Source organism: Trichechus manatus, unplaced genomic scaffold, assembly GCF_000243295.1.
Source record: "Trichechus manatus latirostris isolate Lorelei unplaced genomic scaffold, TriManLat1.0 scaffold00096, whole genome shotgun sequence".
Taxonomy (NCBI): Eukaryota; Metazoa; Chordata; class Mammalia; order Sirenia; family Trichechidae; genus Trichechus; species Trichechus manatus.
The window spans coordinates 1,445,899-1,470,458 of NW_004444032.1; positions in this window are offsets into that span (position 1 = coordinate 1,445,899).

Sequence of the window (24,560 nt, forward strand, 5' to 3'; positions counted from 1 at the left end):
ATCTGATAAAGGATCTGTATCTAGAAGATATGAAGAACTCTCACGTATCAGTAACAAAAAGCCAAACAACCCAACTGAAAATGGGCAAAAGATTCAAATAAACAAATCAACAGAGAAGATACGTGAATGGCCACATGAATATCATTAGTCATAAAGATATGCAAATTAAAACTGCAGTGAGATACCACTATTTCCCACTAGACTGTTTCTTATCAAAAAGACTGAAAAAATCAGATATTTGCAAAGCTATGGAGAAACTGAAACTTTCATACATTGCTTCCCAGTTTTGCTTCCTTCTACTCTCTTCCAAAGGTCTTGATCCCAAGAGTGCTTCATAATGATTGTAGTCACAGTGATTTCCATTTGATAATCTGCTTCCCAGGGAACTCAACACTGGTTTAATAAAATTCAGTATAGGGTCCTTAGTTTACCTTTTCAATATGATCACTGCATACATTCTAATAAACCTGAAATTATATTCCATTTTAAAAATCTTAACAATGTAGTGATATTTTACCAACTTATGACATTTTTACTATTGTCCATAAATGTTTCATGTATTTTAATTAAATCCTTTGTTTGTAAACATATTTTAATGTTATTTTAGCAAAAAAGCAATAGTAAAAATTAAATGAATCATAAAATAAATTGTACCATCAACCACTCTGGAGAACCTAGAAACAAAAATGGACAAGTTTTTTAAGTATCTCTTACTGCTAGATAAGAGCATAAAGCACAAATAGGATCAATTACCAGGCACAATTATAACTGAGACATACCATATGAGTCGGAATTGACTCAAGGGCAACGGGTTTGGGTTTTTTATTGGTATCTCACTATAAAGAGCCCTCGTGGTATAATAATTAAGGGCTTGGCTGCTAACTGAAAGGTTGGTGATTCAAACCCACCCAGCAACTCCACAGGAGAAAGATCAGGTATTCTGCTTCCATAAAGATTACAGCTAAGAAAATCCTATGGGGCAGTTCTACTCTGTCACATAGGGTCGCTTTGAGTCAGAATTGATACAATAGCACCCAACAACATCTCACTATATTTATGTTAATTAAACCAAAACTTCAATGCAGCACACTATGTTTCTATTAGCCCAGAACATTATTTCTTACAATCAGAAAAATATTGCAAATTTAAATATGCAATTCTATTCTTTCAAACAAGGTCTGTTCTCTATATTTATATAATTTATGAAACAATTTGATAGAATAGCATATAATCATATTTCAATTATTCAGGGTGGTAGAAGAAATGTATCAGTTAAATCTACAAATAATCTAAGACCCCATTTAACTTATCACATACAATCTTCTTGCCTATTAGACAATTTTCCAAGACTGCGTGCTAGTAGCTAAATAATCTGAGTTTTACTCTTTTACTGTTTGACAAAGGTTCTAAAGCATCAGTGAAATGGCCAAAGGGCAACAACATGAGGGAATTAAGTTAGAAGTAGCAAAGTCCCTAAATAATCCTCAAAGTATTCTATGCCTTGAACAACTAAGAGTTGATTGCTATATTTGCAAAAAATCATTGAAAGGATCTTTTATCTGGAGTTCCAGCCCAGATCAGAATTTTATTGCCTTTTGCCCAAGGCCATTGTAAGATTTCCAGAGTAAACAGAAAGTATAGTGTGATCCTTAATGTGAGTTATAAAGATCAAAATAGAGCAAAGAGAGGATTTCAGAGATTTAAAAATCAGTAACATTTCTTAGTGAGATTCAGAAATATGTCTCCAACTTTATTTTATAGAATCATTTTCACTCTGTTTTTTTGAAGTGGACAGGTAATAAGTAATGTATGATTGTGAGTTCCTTGAGGGTGGGAAATGTGACTGGGTCATCACATTACAATTCTAGTGTGTCACATGGAACCTGGAACACAGCTCTTAACAAAAGAAACAAAAAAGGAAGATCATTTATAAAGTCCAGTGCTTCCACAAACACAGAATTTCTGGACTCCATAGAGTAGGAAACAAAACATAGAGAAGTGTGTGTTGTTGTTGTTTGTTAGGTGCTGTTGAGTCATTTTCAACTCATAGTGACCCCATGTGACAGAAGAGAACTGCCCCATAGGGTTTTCTTGGCTGTAATCTTTGAGGAAGTAGATTGCCAGGTCTTTCTCCTGCAGAGCCACTGGGTAGGTTCAACCAGAACACCTTTGAGCTTAACCATTTAATAATATTGACCATTGTGCCACCAGTGCTCCTATTAGAGAAGTCAGTAAGCTGGTAAAAATCAGATGAATCATGTGGATTAAAGCATTCATTTTCCAATCTTCACAACAGCTTTATGAAGTACTATTATCCAATGTTGAATATGGAGGGAATGGTGTAACCATGGTGTCTAATGTTACCACCAATCCATTGTAGCTGTTGCTGCCAGAGCTCACAGACAAAATGTCTGGGATCAAGAACTCATATCGTGTTGAAGAAAGATAAGGAAATTGTTGGCACATATCAAGGATCTGATAACTTCTGAAGGAAGGAAGATTATTAAATTAGATAATATTTTGCTAAGAAATAATATAATAATGCTGGTTCCCATAAGAGAAGGATCTGAAGTATGAATGGATTTCCTTAACGTACAGTAGATTGTGTTTTCCTTTATAATGGCAATGAAATGGAGTTTTCTCTTTTTACTTTTAATGTTTAGATTCTATAAATCTAAGTGTCTCATTAAAGAGAAACGCTTTAAAGATGTATTCTAAACGCCAATTTCTGTAAGTTAATCAAGATTACCTTGGAAAAAATAGAAATCCATTTCCAGTTTAAAGACTAAAATAAAGGTGATCTGTTTTAAAAAAAAAAAAAAAATGGGGAAAAATGAGGTTTGGAGACCATAAGTAACTTACCCAAAATCATGTAATTAATAAGTCAGAGCTGGAAGTCAAACTCCTCCCTACTGACTCAGTGCTCAGAGAGTTTTTGCTATAGTTGTACTGTCCAAAACAGTAGCTACTAGCCACAAATGGCTTTTGAGCATTTGAAACGTACTTAGTCTAAATTGAGGTGTGCTATAAGTGAAAAATACACATAGTATTTTGAAAAAGTGTTTGAAGAATGCAAAATAATTCTCCAATAATTTTTATATAAATTACACATTGGTAAAATTTTGGATATATTAGCTAATAAAATGTACTATTAAAATTAGTTCCAGTGTTTCTTTTTATGTTTTTAATGTGGTTATTAAAAATTTTTTAAGAAGTCCTTGTGGCACAGTGGTTAAGTGCTCAGCTGCTAACCAAAAGTAGGCGATTTGAGGCTACCTGCCACTCCCTGGGAGAAGATGTGGTAGTCTGCTTCCATAAAGATTGTAACCTTGGAAACCCTATGGGGCAGTTCTACTCTGTCCTACAGGTCGCTAGGGGTCGAAATTGACTTGATGACAATGAGTGTACTAAAAAATTTTGAAACCACACATATGGCTCACAGTGTATTTCTATTTCTACTGGGCACACAGAAAAAATATACCTTTTTTCTAATGGAAAAGGTAGAAAAATAAAGAGATACTTCTGCTGGGGAATTGAGGTTGAGAGAAAGGAGGAAGTTGTTCTGGGAATGGCAGCACTCAAGTAAAGACTGACATGCTCCTGATGGGACTTCTGCAGTAGGTAGAAGATGATCTAATAATTTCTTTACGACCAATTCCAGCTCCCCTTCCTGACTGTTTCCAGTTAATACAGTCTTTGAGTGTCATATGGCTCACAACTTAAATGTACTTATACTTGCTGACTGAAACATAGGAAGTTGATGTGCATAATAAAATAATAATGATCAATACTCACAGCCTTTATTACAGCTACATAATTCTGTAGCCTATATAGCATCCTTTCACATAACCATTACATTGAATTTCCCAACAATCCTATAGCACATACATCTTATATTTGTATTATTATTTCAAACAAAGAAACTAAGATTAAAGAGGTATACCATTAGTCAGGGAAGGAATTAGGATTAGGCCCCAGAACTCTTTTTATTTTAACATAATTTCCTCTTTTATTCAGGGAATGAATCCATGGAAATTGGACTTGCAAAACCTTGGGTATTATTGAATTCTACAACCCACCCAAAAATAGTACATATGTTATGAAAATTTATTTTTAAAACAAGTAAAATTGCACTAATCAAAGAGAAAGATCATGCAATTCATTGGAACTCGGACACAAGCACGCACCAAGATCACTTGCAGTTTTTATTAAAAGAGATTGCTTGCCCCAGGCTCTGAAGGTCTGTTTCAACAAGTCTGAGGTGGAAGTCTGAAAATTTATATTTCTAGCAATAGTTCCCAGGTGATGCTGATGCTGAACCTTAGTTTGCAGATGACTAGTACAAATTGATGAAAGTTGTAAATCAAAATCTATTAAGAGTACCAAGGACACATTTTAAACAAACACACACACATACACAGAATATTAAAGTGCATTTCCAAGATTTTAATCCAATTTATCTTACAGAGTGGGACCTGTTTTGCAAAGGAAATTTTTAAAATTTCTCCAACTTATTCTAATAATCTCCAGATTTGGGAATTAATAGTCTAAAATTATCCAATTACCAAACAAACTAAGTTTCCTTCTTTTAATTAGATACAGTAGAAAAATTAGGTTAAGAAAATACAGTCCATCATAATTATTCATGGATTCAGTGTTTACAAACTGGCCTACTTGCTAAAATTTATTTGTAACCCCACAATCAATACTCATGATACATTTGCAGTTATTTGCAGACACGCAGAGCAGCAAAAAACAGAAGTCACCCAACACGCACATTCCCAGCTGAAGTTGAGCAAGGCGACACTCTGCCTTCTTCTTTCAGCTCTCATACTGTAAACAGCTGTCCTTTTTGTGGTCTATGTAATGCTAAATTTTCCACATTTCTGTTTTTTGGTTTTATTTTTTGTTTGTTTGTTTTTTGATTTAGCTGTGTAAAATAGGCCCCAATCATAGTGCTGAAGTGCTGTCTACTGTTCCTAAGCACAAGGAGGCTCTGATGTACTTTATGGAGAAAACAGATGTGTTAGGTAAGTTTCATTCAGGCATTATTTATAATGCTGTTTACCAGGAGTTTAGTGTAATGAACCAATAATAGATATTAAACAAGGTGTCTCTGAACAGAAACACACATGAAACAAGGTTATGTACTGACTGGTTGACAAAAATGTTGTGACCAGAGGCTCACAGGAACCTAACTCTGCATTTTCCCCAAGAAGCAATGGTTCAACATTGGCTAATTCAGTGTTTGCAGCAACTTTATAGAACATAACCAACACAAACAACAAGAATTATCTGTATTATCTAGTAAAAGTTCCTTTCAACATTTTCTTAATATAAAATACTCAATTAAAATATAAAGTTTGTATTTCTAAAGTGCACTAGTTGTTAGAAAATAGTTTGTTATTTTGAGGGTATTTGCCATGTGTCACTAAAATCTATGGACATTACCCATTTTCTTATTAAGCTCTTTCTTCATGGGCAGGATAAATGTAAACCAGTTCCATCCTGAACTGAACCATCACCATAAGGAGGGCAGCAAACAGACAAAGCAACAATATTATCAAAAAAAGGCACATAGAAATTTAATAAGGATCAACTAAGAGGGGAAAACAATCCTAGCAATTAGTTTGAAGAACAGTAAGCTTCCACTTAGGACTTTAGTCACATGGGACAACTCAGTCAATTGGCATAATACTGTTCATAAAGTTCATGTTCTCCATATTAGTGAGGTGAGTAGCATCTGGGGTCTTAAAAGCTTGAAAGCAGTCATCTAAGATACAGCTATTAGTCTCTACTTGTCAGGAACAAAAGAGAAAGAAGGAAACCAAAGTCCCAGAGCAGAAATTAGTCTACAGGGCTATTAGCCTACATGAGACATGGCCTCATCTACCCTGAGACCAGAAGAATAAGATGGTGCCCAGGTACCACCACTGGATGTTCTGATCAGGATCACAATAGTTGAACCCTGAAAAGAATGAGAGAAAATGGGGAATGGAACTTAAAGTCTTAAAAGTCCAGACTTGCTGGACCAATTGAGACCAGAAGACTCCCTGAGACTACTGCCCTGAAATACTCTTTAAACCTTGAACTGAAACTATCCTGAGACCATTCTTTAGCAAAATAACAGAGTAGCACACAAACACAAAATAAAGGATCTTACTAGTGAGTGCAGCACTCTATTTAAAAAAAAAAAAAAAAAAAAAAAAAACATGATAACAAAAGGTCAGCAATTATTCTAAAGCAAAGATGACAAAATAGGTGGGTAGGGAAACTAGAATATCGGAAATGGAACAAACAGAATGCAGTAAAAGAGAAATGTTGACTCATCATGAAAAATGTAACTAATGTCACTGAACAAACTGTATGGAAATTGTAAAATAAAACCTAATTTACTGTGTAAACTTTCACTGAAAACACAATAAAATATTATTTAAAAAAAGGAATAGCAAGCTTCAGTAATATCTGCTGAATAAAATTAACAGATGAAAGAATTATTGTTTAAAATATTAACAATTAACAGTGAATAATATATATAAGTAATGTATATTATTTTAATATATAACCAAACCCATTGCCGTCAAGTCAATTCTGAGTCACAGTGACCCTACAGGACACAGTAGAACTGCCTCATAGTGTTTCCAAGGAGCGGCTGGTGGATTTGAACCGCCAACCTTTTGGTTAGCAACAAACTTTTTAATCACTGTGCCACCAGGACGCCATTTTAATATATAGATGATTTAAATTTTATATATAAATGTTACACGTGTGTATCAAAAGCACCAATAAAAAGGAGCTTGAGAATGTTATATTTTTGCTATTGAATGAACTGTAAGTAAAATTTAGTGTGACTATGGATAAGAATGGTAATCAGCAGGGTGTATACATATATAAGGTGAATGAGAGGGCAAGACGATCAATAAAGTCAGACCTGAATTCACTTCCTAACTCTGCCACTTTCTGCGTATGAATTAAGGCAATGACTTGATCTCTCTTGGTTCTTCTTTCTTCATCTATAGAATGTCCCTCAAGACCTACTTTGCTGGAAGCAGAAGTGATGTACCCGGGATTTCATGCACTTCTGCTTTTTCCTTATAATATTTATCCACTCTTCTCCTTCTGTGAAAAGTAACTATCTAGATTTCTGCTTCACAGTTATTTCTTAGGATACCATAAGACAGACTCAGAAACCAACAAGTTCCAAGAAAATGAGTTTTAAAATCTACTATGTATTAAGCCAAACACATAGAATATCTGGACAGATGAAACAAATTTTTGTAAGAATAACAATTTCATTATAATAACTTATTTCAGATTATGCCTTTGATCTCTGCTCATAATGGTGTTATAAGTGTGCTCTAGTTAACCCCAAAGATATAATAAAAAAAAAATTATTTGTAGTCTAGCAACAAATATTTATCTCAAAATATATTTTGTACATAGTTAAAGTTAGCATATTAAAAAATAGAAAATACTGAATTTGCTATACATATGAGCACATCAGTTTTTTGGGCTTTAATTTCAAAACAAAACACTAATGGCAAGAAGAAAAAAGAAAAAGAAAATGTGTCATGTAAATCTTTCAGTGTCCATATAATAGGTTTGAATAAATGTTGTTGTTTCTTTCCATGGAGTATGGAGGATTTAGTAGCATCTTCTCTCTTTAATTCAGTTTGGGTAACCATGGCAGGTTTTCCTTACAGCACTATATACAAAAGAAAAACGTAAAATTAAAAAGATAAAACAAAAGGGGAAAAAAAAATCAATGAAATAACACAATGTTAAGAAGAAGTAATGCTTAAGAGGAAATCAAAAGAAAGGAGAGAAACTAAAAAGACTGAAAGAAAGATAAAGGGCAAAGGATTTAAAAATTAAACAGAGTAAAAAGATTAAAGAAGGAAAGTCAAAATGCAATGCGGCAGGATTTAAGAAGCCAGTAAAAAGAAAAGACATGCAGTGATGACAAAGGAATAGCAAGTACCAAAGAAAATATACTCAAAGTAATGAAAAGGAGAGAAAAAAGGAAAGTAAAATAAAAGCAGTTGTAAATTAATTTTAAAACATTAGAGCAAAGATACCATGTTTATGGGCTTCCAATTTTTTTAAAAAATCTTCTGTGTTCTGTTATTGATTAAAAGAAAAATCACTGGTTATGTTTATGAGATTTAGAACAAAATTTCCGATGTGTAGGGATACAGCATGGTTTAGTAAAAAGCATACTGCACTTCGCCACTAGCAGGCTTTATGCTACTACATCTTTCAATTTTTCTAATTCACAGATTGAAGTGATTGTCATCTTATCTCTGATGTTGTCAGTTGACCAAATGCTGTGACTTTATTTATAATCCACCACTATTTCTCATTTCTGAAACCACTAAGTTATTTTATGGTGAAATATAAGGTGTATCATAATGGATAAATTAAATTACAAACAGAATTACCTTTAAATAACGTTCTCCACGCGAACAGTGCCACTGAAAGTTTAAATAATTTGAGGGGACATTGTTAGGTGTCACAGTAATTGATGGGAACTGTTAGTATTTCACAGGTAAGTGCAAGAGATGCTAGATGTCCTGCAATATCCTGAGGTACAGTCTTGTAGATATAAACATGTAATCATCGAAGCCTAGACCCTACCTCCATGTTGTATTCCACTATGAAGTATTATTGCACAGTTCTAACATGCACTGAATTTTCTAGGACTATAACTCATTTAAATCAACAGATACATTTTGTTCTATCAAAACTTAGCCAAGAGTTGCTCACTATTTCCGAAAATCATATCATCAATAGCAATGCAGCTCTCGGTATATGAGGCTCTAGTAGAAAACAGTAATATCAGCTTGAATTCGTAGCCATCCCGTTTATGGTGATGTAACATATATATGCAAGCATCTACTATATAAATGTCTGGGCATTCATATAAACATATATTTGTGTCAAATTATGTTACAGCATTACGTAGCTTTTATTCAAGTACATATGTAAATAGGTTTCAGAATAGCAAGGAGGATGTTATAAAATATTCGCTATAAAAAATGGTACTAGGTATGAGAGTACTAAGGACCTGATCTAAGGGGTAGGAACTGAGATATAAGAACTTAAAGAGATGACGGGTGCTCAGTGAATGTTTATGGAATGAGTACATTAAGTATAAAGCAAATAAAACATCATTGTTCCAACACAGTCCATAGCTCTCCATTTACATACATTTATTTCTATTAAAGTGTATTGAATCCTTTCACTATGTGGAAAGTAGAGTATGCTGATGTGATTACTTTAAATTTATGTAGCACTTTATTTTCATTAGAATCTCTTTTCTAGCACTGTTAGGATCAATGCAGCAATAAATATAGTAATGTATCAGTAAATACTAAAATCATAAAACCTTTACAATGAATTTTTACTTGTGTAAACAATAAGTGAAATGCAAACTACTATTGATTCTCATATGCACTGCTCTGTAAAACAACCTAGATTATTTTTTAAATATTGTTAAAAAGTTAATGAATCAAGTTAAGTGTTCATAATTTTCAGTAGAAAAAACTTATGGGTTGACTGTCCTCTAAGCATCCGTGCTTAAGTGTCCAGTTGCAAGTGGGCCTCCAGGGAAGGCTTAATGTTTTTATTTCCCACTCTCACCTCAAATCACAATCCAGGGAGAAGGGAAACTAACAGGGATGGGTGAAGTTAAATACTTTTATTGGGCCACAGGGTATGGCCTCTCCCTTGGGATTCTTCATTATTGAGGAGTACTTCTTTCTGTCTTCTCACATGTAAGTAGATTTCACATACCTCTGTCGAAAATGGAACAAAAACTTTCAGTTGAAAAGTGAAACTGTGGCTCCATGCATTTCTCCCTTTTCCCTCCTGAAACCATGTAAAAACGACAGTTCAAGACTGTCATGGATTGAATTGTGTCCCCCAGAAACGTGTAGCAATTTGGCTAGGCCATGGTTTCCAGTATTGTGTGATTGTCCACCATTTTGTCATCTGATGTGATCTTCCTATGTGTTGTAAATCCTATCTGTATGATGTTAATGAGGTGGGAAAGGTGGCAGTTATGTTAATGAGGCAGGACCCAATCTACAAGATTGGATTTTGTCTTGAGTCAATCTCTTTTGAGATATAAAAGAGAGAAGCCAGCCGAGAGACAAGGGGACCTTATACCACCAAGAGAGCGGCACTGGGAGCAGAGTGCCTCCTTTGGACCCGGGGTTCCTGCACAGAGAAGCTCCCTGACCAGGGGAAGATTGATGACAAGGACCTTCCTCCAAAGCCAACAGACAAAGAAAGCCTTCCCCTGGAGCTGATGCCCTGAATTTGGACTTGTAGCCTACTAGACTGTGAGAGAATAAATTTCTCTTTATTCAAACCATCCACTTGTGGTATTTCTGTTATAGCAGCACTAGATGACTAAGACAAAGACTGTCCAAAAAAGGAATACACCTACAAGGATAAAAAGTTCAACAAAGAAGACATCAGCAAAATAATTTTGGAAGCTGGAAAACTAACACATGAATGGCAGCTGACTTAGCAGACCTCATAAAGCTGAATCCTTGGTTGGCAGTGGAGACAAGCCAAGAAATGACTTGATGCATACTGCACGAGCCCTCCCAACTCCAAATCTGTAGCACTAAGTACCTTGCAAGGAGACTGATTAAAGCCATTTAAAGAGGAGTTAGACCCTCTGCCTTTCCTACTCCATACAGTCAGGCAACATCCCCTCCCCAACCTAAGCAGAAACTCATTTTGTTATCTGATACCAAGTTTTCCTTTATATTGATTTGTTTGTTTGCTTGCTTACATTCTCTGTTATTGAACTCATTTCTTTCCAGCTTTTATGGAAGAAGGATAGGAATGGACAGAAAGAAAGAGTGGGGGGAGGGATAGAGCAAGGATGGGTGGGAGGAAGAGAGGGAGAAAAGAAAGAATTCAAGACAAAAATATAGTAAAACCTGCAAAGCCGGAACCTGTGTAAGGCAGAAACCTGTCAGAGAAGGAAAAATCAAACATTTTCTACTAAATGAGAGAAAAGTGGAAAGATGGCACCCTGTCAAAGGCAGAAAACTGTGAAACCCAGAAAAATAAGGCAGTCCCGTTGAGTTCTGGCTCTCACAGGTTTCATTGTATTAAGAATTGGGATCAAACATAACTTAGTGAATTTAGTGAGGAGAGCAAGAGTAGTAGAAGCATGGCACTTTTCATTTAAATAATATCATACTTCAGCAGAGCTTCCAGGCTAAGGCACACTGAGAAGAAAGGTCTGATGATCTACTTTCAAAAATCATACAATGAAAATCCTATGGATCACAACAGTCCAATCTTGTTGTCCTGGGGTTGCCATGACTTGGGGGACAACTCAACAGCAGTTAACACCACCAACAACAATATTGCCCTTATTTCTCAGGATTCTAAAAGGAGTAAGCAATAGTAAGAGATATCAAATGAGTGCATACACCTTCTTTTTTCTTTCGTTTATATCCTAACTGACCTAAGTAAAATTTCCTCCATAAATAGGCATCCATGGTCCAAATACATGGAATACTCTATGAAGAATAAGTACAGCCAAAAAAAGAACAAGATTAAAAGCAATCTATTATGGAACTGTGTTGAGCCACAAATAAAATAAGGAAAAATAAATAGTTGACTCATTTCTGGAATTACCTGGTATTTAGCAATTTCTAAAGAATTAAACATATAACAGTAGCATAGTCAGTAAGTCATTTTCTTAGTTTCAATAAGAAGAAAATTTCATAATTTTGTGGTCTAAGAAAGTCCTTCAAATAAAGATCAAGATATAAACTATATTCTACTTCTGTTTTATAGATTACAAAGTCATGCAAAATAAGATTATCACTGATTGTTTAAGATAACAAAGAAAATATTCTCAGGTTATCCAAGCAAAGGAAAGAAAGTATTGTATACAACCCTTTCTACAACTCTACTCAATTATACTTTTTACTTCAAGGAACAGGTGAGGGAAAGGAAACAGGAAGATTATATCCGTGTGGGATTTACTTCCACATATAATTTAAAAGGTTCTCTGTTTAAATCTATACACCACTGAAATGAAGCTTCTATTTTAATGAAAAAATCAGCTCAATAAACATACTTTAAATTGGAGAATAAGAAAAATAAGAGATTATTGACACTCTGTACAGGATCAAAAGTACTTTCTATGCAAATGGTAACTTACAAAAATATTGTTATATATGACAGAAAAGTAGTGTCAATGCATGCACACATGATTTTTGTATATGGTAATCAAGTGACTCAATCATATGACAAAGCTATTGTGAAATAACATTAATTGGGTATAGGCTTAGGGTATGGCAGGTGGAAAGTATACTTATAAAAGGAAGTTAAGCATATTTTTTTAATTCTGATTTTCTGGGTGGTTCCCCTTGTCATATAATGAACTATTACATTTCATTTCTGAATAACTGAGGAGATTAAAGCATTCAACTGTAGCTCGTGAATTACTCTGGAAGCTACACAGAATTTAAATGTTATAGCTGGTGTCTCATTTTTCATTGTCTAATAAATGAGTTTATTAATAAACAAAAAGTTCATAACTTCTATGTGGTAGACCATTCATGTATCCCCAATTCATTCATTCATTCAATAAATAGTCACTGACTACAAAGGGTCATGTACGTACTAAACGACAGATGGAAAAAGACTCACACATTCCATGCCTCCATGGAATTTACAGAAGAGTAGGGAAATATATATTAAACAAATCTGTTTGTTACCAAAAAAAAAAGTAGATGAAATGAGCCGTGGTAAAGAACAAGAGAATAAAAGATTGGGGAGTTACATTAGATAGTTCAGCAATAGCTCACAGAGAGGGCCTCATTTAAACTAAGACTCAAAAGATAAGAAGGAGGAGGCCATGCACAGGCAGGAAGGAGAGCATGCCAAAAACAGGGAACAGCAAGTACAAAGGCTCTGAGATAGAGAGTGTTTCAGGAACTGACAGGAAGCCAGCTATGCCAGGCAGAGTAAGCAAGGGAGAAAGTGGCAATTGATAAGGTAGGAAATAGAGGCAGGAGACAGATTACAGAAGACCTTTTAAAACCAAGGTAAAAAGTTTATTTTATTTCAAGTACAAGGAAAGGCTTTAACATTGAGAAGTGACATGATCTGATTTACATTTTTAGTAGAGCATCATGATTATACTCCGTGGAGAATAAATTAGACTTCTGGTAGGGGTTCCTAGCTGTTTTTGGTGCCATGAGACCTTCTGTCCTAGTGAAATCTATAAATCCCTCCTCAGAATAATATTTTTAAATGCATAGAATAAAATACACAGAATTACTCAAAAAAACATAATTATACTGAAATTTATTTCTATCAGTGAATCCATGGGGGTCAAACAACACAGTGTTAAGAATTCCTTCTAGTGAGTGTGAGTGAAAGCAAAGAGTTAGGAGACTAACTTGCAGTGGAGGTGGAGGAGTGAACAACTTCAAGAAAAATTTGGGATTTTGGATTCTTTTCTTACTAGTCTAAATTTCTGAGCATGGATCATTTTGTTTTTATATAATGAAACTTTTTTTAAATGTGAATTTGTTTATTTTAAAGAAAGACATTTTTAAATTGTGCCACATGGAACCCAAAAACTTAGAGAATTTTTCTAATAGAAGACATTTTTCCATAGGCAGTCATTCATTCTGTGAACATTTACTGTGGGTAATGATATTAAGAGCTAGCATTTATTGAGCACTTACTCTGTTCCAGGCACTAAACCAAGTGCTTTATATGGCAATGTCTAGTTTAGTTCCCTTAAAAATCTTTTGAGATAGGCTGTATTTTTATACCCTTTTTACAGATGAGGAAATTAAAGCTTAGAGATACTAAATAACTTGTCCAATATCACACAGCTAGTAATCGTTGAACTGGGAATGCAATCCTCGACTAAATTCAGATTCAGATGTTACTCAGCATCCACTAAGTACTCAGTGATGGGTTGGCAAATACCCAAAGAAGTATATGCCAGGGCCCAGATCTTAAGGAGCCAATAAGACAGACTAAAAGAATAATAAACACACATACAACATTAGTGGAATATACCAAAAACCCAAAACCAAACCCACTGCCGTTGAGTTGATTCCAACTCATAGTGACCCTATAGGACAGAGGGGAATATAGCAGGCCATAAAAATATGTGCTTGCTTATGTACTACAAGCATTAAGTATTCAGAGAAAGGAGAGTGCTATACATGGTAGAGAGCGCTTTAGGGAAAATATAAGACTTGAACAGTTTTTTTGAAGTTAGGTAAGATTTAGGTAAAGACCCTTGCTGGAGCAAACCGTTAAGTGCTTCACTGCTAACCAAAAGGTTAGTGGTTTGAACCGACCCAGCTAATCTGCGACAGAAAGACTTTGAGATCTGCTCAGGTAAAGATCACAGCCAAAAAACCCTATGGGGCAGTTCTACTCTGTCACATGGCATTGCTATGAGTCAGAAGGAATGGATTCGATGGCACCTAACAACAACAAAGATTTAGATAAGCTTAAAGGTAAAGCTAAGTATTTTCCGGTAATGAAGGCAATGAATTATCTGAATTAACACGGTAGAGTCAACAGACGGATTTAATGGCAGAAAACTTCATATCAAATTCTAGATTTTTAACATCCTGGCCGTAAGACTTTAGAGTCACTTAACTCCCTTGTTATTCAATATTCAATATTGGTATATATGTTTAACAACATCTGATTATAAAATTATGTGAATGTATGTTGCGAACTGAAAAGCAGTTCCCCTTAGCAGTTTTGTATATATATATTAAACAACCATGGAATTTTTATTTGAGTTTTTCCAAAAGTCAGGAATCTCATAATCACCCTCTTCTTGGAATCCAGTTCTATCATATCAGCTTCTGAGTGATGGTAATAATGGCTAATGATGACTTAATATGTTACTCCTTCCAGAAAACATAATTAAAAATAGCCCCAAGGTCCTCTAGATAAAAAGTGAACAATAAAATAATTTCAAGTCTTATGGAAATAATAAGGAGGAAAACTGAAATTCTGTAACAGGAGGGCCTTTGAGTCTTCTTTACACCTTACTGTCCAGAAGTGGAAGCCATTTTGAGGAAATTACATTAATCAGTCCAATATTAAAATCTGAAAGAAATATCAGTTAAGAAACCTAGGATATTGCTTTCAAATAACCAATCAAGATATGGGTATTTCAAGGCTAAAACAGAAGGCATTGATCTCTCAAAATTTCTTAATAAAGAGAAATAAGTATAGTAAAATAGTAACATCTATTAAATCTGAACGGGGAGTATATAGATTCTGCTAAATTAGCTTCTGTCCTTTTTTTGGTAGATTCGAACTGCCGACCTCTCGGTTAGCAGTCGAGCACTTAACCACTACAGCACCAGGACTCCTTTGTGTATTTTAAGCATTTCTTAACTTGAAAGTAACAAATCTTAAAAAGTAAAAATAAAGAAGTCCTTATTACAATGGACAAAGAATTATGCTATGTCAGCAGCTAATTCCTATTTTAATGTTTATCTGATTTTGTACCACATTAACTAATTCTCTGGCAACTGAATATGACAGGTTGGATAAAACACATCTGGACTCAGCAAAACACCTTACCTCAAATACTTGTGAATTCAAGACTATGTCAAGATAAGTCCTTTGGGGTTTTTCCTAAACCCAAAAATTGTACCAGAACATCACTAATTAGCTATTTTTTTCTAAATCTAAGAATATAGCCAACAAAACTATGTTGATATACCTTGCCAAAACTTGATGTAAATAACATAAAACACAAATATATATCATGTAAACTAGACATTTCAATAAACATAATAATGCTAATTTATATCTGTCCTAAAATTTACAGTTTACAGAGAACTTTCAGTTACATTATTTCAGTTAACAGTAGAAATTATAACTTGCATATTCTGTAGGGAAATGATTCAAATGTTAATTCAGCACAAGTCTTGACACGCTAGCTGAAAAAACTATTCTTTGGCATATTTTCAGTTAAAGAAGGCTCTTTTTTAAGAGTCTTGAATTAACTTGTTGAAATTGCTTAATATGCTAATTGAATAAACGACAGCTGAATATATGATTATTAAATATAATTTGTATTTCTCTACAAAGTTTAGCTGACAGTTTAATAGTCAGCAGTTCTATTCTTTCACAGTTGAACATGTAAACCTTAATCTGAAAACAAATTATTAAAGGACAAGAAGTAGCAAAGGCTAAACAAAAATGTCATCTGTATACTTGTACAGATTAAAAAGGGAGCAAAAGCACTATATTCGAAATATACTTACATATGAGTCTAATTTCTAAACTTTTCAAAAAGATGAAAATTTTTTTTTTCTTTAAAACCACACAGCTCAACAGTCTGGACTTTTGTGATACAGACTCTACTACCACCCTAATTCTGAAGATCCCTGCAGGCAACCAACAACTCCTGTATCTGCGGAATGTGCTCTTTGAACTGTACAAAAGCCTTCAGCCTTTCCTGCATTCTGCAAACAACAACTGCCAAGTGCAATTATTTCTCTGATTTACCATAATACAAGTGTTACATCATCCCCCTCCTTAACTTCCCTAGCGCCAGCAATGACCTATAGTGTCTACATTTATGAATGCATAAAAAAAATCATTTTTCCTAATCAAAATTGAATTTGTCTTAGTAGTTTAATAGTTCAACTGAACATAATATAAAATTCAACAGGCACCATATTCCCTTTTGTGTATATGTTTTAAGAATTCTATTTCTATCGACGGATTCAAGGACTGAATGGGATTAGTCCTTTTAATTATATGACTGGGATCTGCAGCTTGAAATCTTTCTTATAAAAAAATGCAAACACAATAGTTGTTTATATTCAATTCATTTACTAAAAAACTCATTAGAGCTAATAAGAATATGTCCTTCCAAATGGGACTATCTCTTGATATTCAAAAGAAAATGGAAAAATAAAAGGCAAATTAAGTCTTAAGGTAGAGCTGCATAGATATTTAAACTCATCTACTACTTAAATGTTAGAATACAGTATTTTCTGCTTTTCTCCACTGAGTACATCCTTGACATTATGTATACGCAAGTATTTTTCATTCTTAAAAAGATAATATTAAACTCAGTTCTGAAGAGCTAGTTCTATTTTTTTCACGTACGTTATTGCTTCCAACTGTTGGTTTATATAATTATCAGCTGCACTTCTCTATTTTAAAATATTTGAAGTTTTTCCCTGAAAGTTATGAATAGAGGAGGCATCATCATTTACTTTACACACAAAAACTATCAAGTAGAACTAGATATTACATGAGACATCAAAAAAAGATAAGGCATGGATGTTTTGTTTTGTTAAAAAGAAAAAAAAAGCTAACAATCAAGTTGAAGGGACCAAAAAAACCAAACCCATTGCCGTTGAGTCAATTCCGACTCATAGCAACCCTATAGGACAGAGTAGAACTGCCCCATAGGGTTTCCAAGGAGCAGCTGGTAGATTTGAACTGCCAACCTTTTGGTTAGCAGCCATAGCTCTTAACCACTGTGCCATCAGGGCTCCAAGTTGAGGGGAGCAAGGCACAAATGCATAAAGCAATTAAAGTACAAGGAAACATACATATATGTATTTGCCTTTTTTTAATTAAGAGGAGCTTGTTCATTTCATGTCCCATTTTTCTGAAGTTGAGCCTCACACCTTTTTTGAGAACCAGAGGCATCTTGGGGGGTTAAAAAGCAAGGCTGAATCTGACTTAGAAGTTGAACCATCCTACAGATAAGGATCTCTTTTCTCCTTCTATCAAAACTTGATCATTTATGCCAATCCAGTCACTTCTTCCAATTGATCCTATAAAAGCCTTTTTTACTAATTAGGTGATATAGTATTTTATCTTTTCATTGGTGCACATATTCAATAAATACTTATTAAATAATGACAGCACCACATTGGCAAAGAATAGTGGAACTATATGGTAAAGACTCATACTTTAAAATCAGAAATGTGAAGGTTCAAATTCTGGTTCAATCACTTAGTAACCAGACAAACTACTTTTCTGAGACTCAGCTGTATCTTCTGCAATACGTACACGGATGATGTAAAGGAAGATGGCACCAACAACTTCGAAGGCTCATAGCCTCCCAGAGGAGGCCGTGCTTGAATTGGGTCTTGAAGGACAGTAAGAGTTCATCTATCACAGAAGCAGGAGAGCACGTTCCAAAGAGAACAGAACGTGCAAAAATACATGCAGAGCATGATATCTTCGGGTTGTTGTTGGCTGCCATCAAGTCACCTATGACTCATGGCAACCTTACGTACAACAGAATAAAACACTGTCTGGTCCTGTGTCATCCTCACGATTGCCAGCATATTTAGTTCATCATTGCTGCTATTGTGCCAATCCATCTCATCGAGGTTCTCCCACGCCCTCACTTGCCTCTGCTTTACCAAATATAATGTCCTCCTCTAGCAGTTGATCCCTTTTGATGACATGCCCAAAGCAAGTGAGTCAAACAATGTTCTGTTGTGATCCATAATGTTTTCATTGGCTAATTTTCAAAAAGGAGCCCTGGTGGTGCCCTGGTTAAGCACTTGGCTGCTAACTGAAAGGTCAGCAGTTCAAACCCATCATCTGCTCTGTGGGTGAAAGATGTGGCAGTCTGCTTGCATAAAGATTACAGCCTCAGAAACCCTATGGGGCAATTCTACTCTGTCCTATAGGGTCACTATGAGTTGGAATCAACTCGGAGACAATGGGTTTGGTTTGGTTTGCTTTTCAAAAGAAGATTGCCAGGTCTTCGTTCCTAGTCTGTCTTAGTCTGGATGCTCCCCTGAAACCTGTCCACCATTTGTGACCCTGCTGGTATTTGAAATACCAGTGTCATAGCTTCTGGCATCACAGCAACATGCAAGCCATCATAGTATGACAAACTGACAGATGGGAAGTGGATTCACCTTATAGTGCAGTGAATAGAGAAATTCCATTTTTGAGTAAGAATATCAAAATCAATTCATTCACCAATATTTATTAAATATAGACTGTGTGCCAGCACCACTCTAGGCACTGGGGATATAGTGTTGAACAGGATACACGAAAGTTTACATAATAATGAATGTAGTAAATGATGAGAATGGGGAATAAAGTGCTACCTATGACACTGATTCTTAAAATCTAGTTAAGAAAATATTGTTTTCAGATTTGCATATAAACATCATATACATCAGCATCCATCTCTATCATGAAATTTGAGAAATCATGTCACTTAAACTATCTTTAATTGATGATCTATACATATTTAAATTCAAATATAACTCGATTTAAAATAGTAAAACAGATATATCCAATCTCAGGTCACTTTAACCTAAGAAAGTATTAATAAAAGACAGAGAAGCAATAAAAAGATTTTTTAAAACTGCAGAACAAAAACAAAACTGTCTTTTGTACAAGTGTTCTAATAACCATTTATGTATGAAAGGTTTTGACAAATTAAAAAGCTGGCAAGAATCGAGCATTCAATTAAAATATACCTCTGTAATTTTTACTGTGAAAAATCTATATGGAATTTTGAGTTATTTAGCTATCGTTTGTTAATGCAATTTACATTGGGGGAAGACTGTGTTGATAAGCACGATGGAAAAGGGGGAGGGACACTGACTGGAAGACGTTCTGTGCAGCAGTATGCATTTCTCACTTGAAGAAAAAAAACAAGGGTTTACCAGACTGAGACTAATCAAGGATCTTGAAGGGAGGGGTAGGAAAACAGTAATGGAAAAATACAGAAATTAAAAAAGAAGAAGAAATGGTAACAAACTAACTGGATTTCTTCTTTGAGACAAATGCTGACCCACTTCGCTAACAGTATGAAATTTAAGAACCTAGATTAAAGGTCTTGCTTTGATCATTCTACCAATACTGATTGTTCATACATCTAATAGAAGAGATAAATCTCTTGGTATTATCTATAAAAACTATAAAATAAAAGCACATGGTATTTTCATAAAACTCAATGGGAAGTACTAAAGCAAATTTTGGCTCACTTTACCATTTTGTTTAGGATTAAATCTCAATAAGAGTATCACAAATATGATAATATGTTTATCTAATTATATAAACTTTCCAAACTACCTTAGTATGTAATGCTACTAGAACAACTCAAGATCAAAACGTATGCAATGATTGTGTTATGTAGAGAAAAATAGAAATTTAAGAAAGAAATTTTGAGGATCAAAAGAAGCTAACTTAACTGTCCCTTGAGATAATTCGCATGAATCATAATGGACACCAGAGTGAGTATCTTCTAGTAATATAATAACAAGCAGTGAATCAGTGAAAATAATACCAGAAGCTTTATTTAACCTCTATGCCAGTATGATGGTTAAGATTGTGTGTCAACTTGGCCATAATTCTCAGTGCTTTGGCAGTCGTATAATGCTGTGATCACTTCCATGTTGAAATTTGATATGTAATCATCCCCATGATGAGGATCTGCTGTGAGTAGACAGTCAGCTGAAAGGGAGTTTCCCTGGGTGTGTGGCCTGCATAGAATGTAAGTGGACATTCTGGCAAGGTTTGGGGCCAGCGGGCTCCTGTTCACCTGACCGCTGGTTCTTGGGACCTGAGCTAGCAGCTTACCTGCAGTCTTGCCTACTGATCTTGGAATTCATCCATCTTCCTCGCAACCTGTGAGCAAGAGCCCTGCTCTCTGACCTGCCAGTCTTGGGTTCGCCAGCCTCTGCGGCTACATGAACCAGGAGAAGCCTCTATCCTGACTCATGGACTTGGGGCATTCCATCCTCTACAACTAGGTGAACCACTTCCTTGATTTAAATCTCTCTATATATACATTTATACACTTTACTGGTTTTGCTTTTCTAAAGAACCCAGCCTAAGACAGCCAGGAAGTGTGCAGGGCCCTTCAGCTCCCCCACTAAACTTCCTCCAAATCCTATGGTTGTATTAAGCTTTACATGTTGTTGTTGTGTGCCATCAAGTCCATTTTGACTCATAGCAACCCTATATGACAGAATAGAACTGCCCCATAGGGTTTCCTAGGCTGTAATCTTTATAGGAGCAGATCGCTAGGTCTTTTCTTCTGCAGAGCCACTGGGTGGGTTTGAACCTCCAACCTTTTGGTTAGCAGCCAAGGGCTTAACCATTGCACCACCAGGCTCCTTTAAGCTTTACATATGCCTTTTAAATTGCAGCATTCACACTCTGCACTTAATGATATGTATGATCTCTAATAAAACAAAAATATCACTTAATGGTATAAACCCATTAGAGAGAAATTAAGCAATACATAGAAAAAGTAAAGATGTCTAAAACTCAGACACTCTATTTTGAGTTATAAGCTCAGAGAAACTCTCTCCAAAATGTTCACAAGAAGATATAAACAGATATATTCACTGTACTATTGTTTGGAATAGTAAAAAATGGAAAACAACCAAACTGTCTATCTATTAGAAAAGGGATTTAAAAATAACCACGATTTATTCCAACCATGGAATGTTATACCAAAAAAAAAAAACAAAACCCAAATCCATTGCCATCAAGTCGATTCCAACTCATAGCAACCCCACTGTGTTTTCAAGGCTATAAAACTCTGTGAAAGCAGAGGGCCACATTTTTCTCCCATGGAGTCACTGGTGGTTTCGATCCATCGACCTTTTGGTTAGTCGTCAATCGCTTTAACCAGTGCGCCACCAGGGCTCCTCATGAAATGCTATAAAGCAGTTAAAAACTAATGAATTATTACTCAAGAAAATGGCAAAAATAAAAAAAACGAACACTCTAAGTGTTGGCAAGATGTAGAGCAACTTGAACTTTCATACGGATGGTAGGAGAGTAAATTGGGACAACCACTTGGGAAGACAGTGTGGCAATGTCTACTAAAATTGACACTATGATACAAAAATTCTATTTATAGGTACACAGGTAGGCATAATATGTAAAAGAATTGTACAAGAATCTTCAGAGTAGTATTATTCCTAATAGCCAAAAAGATGAAATGGGTCCAAATGCTCCAAGATAAAATGGATATAAATAAACAGTGGCTTACTCATGCAATGAAATACTATATAGTACTCAGAATAGGCACTTAACTACACACAACAACATGGAGGAAGCGCATAACTTCACATTGTGAAACAGAAGCCAGACATAAAAGACTACCTACTAAATGATTCCATTTATATCAAGTTCAAAAACAGACAAAACTGAATCTATGCTGTTAGAAGTCAGGATAGTTGTTATCCTGGTAGTGGTAGGGGAGAGGCTATAGTAACTAGCAGGTGATAAAAGGATAGGGGAGTTCTAGAGTGCTGGTAATACTCGGTTTCTTGAGCTGGGTAATGATTACAGAGGTGTGTTCATTATGTAGAAATTCACCAAGACGCGCATTTATCATCTGCACAATTTTTTATATGCAAGTTATACTTCAATAACATCTTACTTTTAAAAAAGAACTAAGAAATTAGACATTTGTATTTCAACAGGTATAAACCCCCTGAACAAAATTTTTTAAGAAAAAAAATTCAGGAGGGCATATTTAATATGATACCATTCTTGTAAATTTTAAAATCATAAAAACCAAAACCATAAGAATGTAGATAAACACCAACTTCAAGATAGTAAAAAAACTCTAGGGGGAGAAAAAGGGCCAGGATCAGGTGATAAAGCTTTTGCTACATTTGTGGCATTGTACTTCTTAAAAGAGAGAGCAAGATCTGAAGAAATATAATAAAATGTTACCATATGTCAAATTCAGGTATGTGAGTTCCTATTATATTATTTTCTGTATGTTTACAGTATTTCAAAATAAAAACCTTAAAGAAAACTACCACTTGGGATTGTGGCCTAAAGAGAATCTTCAAAATGTTCTTCAGTAAAAAATATTCTCAACCAATTTGCTCACATCAGCAGATTAACAAATGCTTTTTATAAGTTTAAGTTATTTGAAATGGCTGGTGTGTGTTTATTTTAGGAAAGATTTCAAGTCTTAACACATTTAATGTCTTTTGGACAAATCAGAAATTTACCCCATAAAATTTGCATTCTTATTTGCAAAACAAGATTTTGGGCCTTTTAATTTGTACAATAAATAATTAAATCATTAAACATTTAAGAGAGATAGGCAAAAATGACCTCTAGTTCATATCTGTGGGGAACACATATTTTCAAACTATTCTTTAATACCTGACCCAAGACCACTTTGTTGCTCCTTTATGCTGTTCCATATGACTCAAACCAAAAAGGAGCATGTGAGTAATCACGGTTGCATAGTAGAATTTTCAACTCCAAAAAATCACACCACAGACGCAGTCACCAAAAAAAAGTTTTAGTAATACTCATTCTCTTGTCCCAGATACCACTTTGGATCATTAACCTGTCAGTGGAATCTCAACTGGGTAACTGGTCCTTCAAATAGGTCTGGAGATTACCATCCATTTTGTATTTAATAAGAAATTTTGTCTTTACCGTCTTATCTTTAAAGCCTGAAGAGATACAGGAAAAACGCAAATTCTAAGTTTTATCGTTTTTTAATAATAATAATAATAATAATAACCACTTAAAACGAATAGGTCAGGCTTTCATGATAATACTTGGTTTGGTAGATTTTATATTTTTAAGTATTCTGTTTCTTTGTCACAATCGTCCCTTAGTGTCTGAGAGCAGTCAATTAGCCAAGATTTGAGGTAATCATTTACCAGTCACAAGATACAAATTCAAAAAAGATACTTAGGCAGTATTATGGGCTACTTTCTTAGGCTATTAATAGCTGCTTTTACTAGAAAGCCTGTATCATTATTTGAGAACACCGAGTATTATATTTCATTTTGTTGAATTACTGTTCTGCAAAGATCCCAATCAGTTATGAAGACACTCAGCTGAATAAACCTCCCAAGAAATCGGTGCCTTGCTATCTAGTCAAAACTAAATCACATGAACATCAATTCTTCAGAAAGATTCATCTCTTACACCTTGCATATTTGTCTTCTCGAAACTGACACTTCTCTTTTCAGACATTTAATAAATAAATTACCTTTGTTTCCCAGATTCCTATACATCTTCTCAGGTTGACCAATACACATACTTTTGGACTGTAATCAAGATGTAGTAGTATATCATTATCTGAATTACACACTGAAGGAAAAGGAAAAAAACTATTTTTCTATTGCCTGATGAGAATTTATAAAAGAAATGTAAATATCCTTCAGAGCTTCTTTTAAGGATTTATAAATATTCCAGGTAGGTTGATATAAAATTAGGGAAATACGAGGGCACAAAGTAATAATAACATTTTAAATATTTCCACATGGTGATATTATCCATGTTTTCTGAATTCCAAATCCAAAACTATATCCTTTCCTGAAGAATTCACTGACTGCTTCAGAACTTATCAAATAGAAATGGCTATAGAAAATTACTATATCTCTGTATCTATATGTATATGCATATAGATACAGATATGTATGGAGCTCTGGTAGCCCAGTGGTTAAGAGCTCGGCTGCCAACCAAAATGTCGGCACTTTGAATCCACCAGCCACTCCTTGGAAACCCTATGAGGCAGT